The 1525-nt window shown below is 41.6% G+C and overlaps 1 pseudogene; it reads left to right on the top strand.

The window, feature by feature from the left end:
* The first annotated feature begins 373 nt into the window (after positions 1–373).
* Positions 374–492, top strand: LOC111743289 (annotated as a pseudogene).
* The last annotated feature ends 1033 nt before the right edge of the window (positions 493–1525 follow it).

Here is a 1525-nt window from a genome sequence, read left to right on the forward strand (position 1 = left end):
AAACTTAGAAATACACCATAATCTTTTTATAACTCTTCATTCATTTCTTCATTCATTCATCCATACGAGAAATATTTTTAAGAACCCATTGTCGGTCAGATTCCTTGTTAGGAACAGGGAGTTTACAATCTAGTGGGAAATCAGAGTAGTAGCTGGCAATTACTGTAGAGAGCACAGTATGGAAAAGGAGAGGGATGAGGGCATTCTGACATAAAATGGTACGATACTTTAAAAAAGATGCTAATAATCAAGTAAGGTTAGAGCGGAGGAAACACGTGGGCAAATAGGTGGCGGTAATGCTAGAACAGCAGTCGGGAGCCAGATTCGGAACTCACACATTTGCAAAATAGCTTGAAGCTTTAGAAGCAACGTACTTTACGGCCATGCCACTCTGAACAAGTCCGATCCCGGCTGATCTTGGAAGCTAAGCAGGGTCAGGCCTGGTTAGTACTTGGATGGGAGACCACCTAGGAAAGCCAGGTGCTGTAGGCATAAAAAAAAAGGCGGGGGGATTGTAAGATAACAAGGACTTTGCAATCTGTGAGGTCAACCAAGGGTTGCCTCACCTAAAAGAGAAAAGAAAAGAAAAGAAGCAACACACTCGCTGGATGATTATTAAGAATAATAAAAGATTTTCTTAAGAATAAATCTCTGTTCCACTCACCTATCTGAAATACCATCACAGTTCTAAAGAGCCATGGACTTTGAGTGGGACAAAACATTTTGCGTGTGTCTCACCAATACACACACAAGAGAACAAGCATTGTAGCCAGGTAACACAAATCATAGCCAGGTAACACAACTCGTGGGACCCATTCCTCTTATTTGTGACATATTGCCTTCCTTATCGCCTCAGAAGTTTTCATTCTGTTGCTCTACTACTAGATTTTTATTGTGACAAGTGGAAAAATGGGTGAAAATGCAAAACCGAAAAAGTCTAGGAAATTGGGCTACAGAAGGAAGAATTTCCAGGAGGCAGGAAAAAAGAATAACAAACAGCAGGGTGGCTGCATCATAAGGTGTAAATGACAGCCGGGTACCTGAGGCAGAAAAGTTTTGAGGGAAGAAAAGGAAGAGAGAGGAGAAAAATCTGCTGTTGTGAGGAATGGGACTGCAGAAGGAAATTCAAAAAGGGAAATTTTAGGAAGTCTTAATCCGTGTTGTACGATATAATACACTGCTGCCTCAGGACGCCTTGGAAAAGAACCATGTAGCTTTTCGATGTTTGGGGGGTGAGATTTTTTAAAAATTTTATTTTAAGGTAACATTGGTGGAGGCTGGCCACAAGTTTTATTTAGGTTACACATTCACCCACTGTTTTCCTAATAGTGAAAGTCCCAAAGGTAGAGTATCCATCCATAACAGTGAAAGGAACCTGTGTGAGAGGAAAAAGAGGCACAGTCAGCAGCTGCTGAAAGAGCAGGAAGGATCTGGAGAAGGAAGAGAACTGGGCGGTGTGGGGTTGATGGAGACGAATTTCATTCACGTCATTGTATCGACCAGATCCATTCTCATTGTACAAATG

The sequence above is a fragment of the Pteropus vampyrus genome, unplaced genomic scaffold, assembly GCF_000151845.1.
Source record: "Pteropus vampyrus isolate Shadow unplaced genomic scaffold, Pvam_2.0 Scaffold110, whole genome shotgun sequence".
NCBI lineage: Eukaryota > Metazoa > Chordata > Mammalia > Chiroptera > Pteropodidae > Pteropus > Pteropus vampyrus.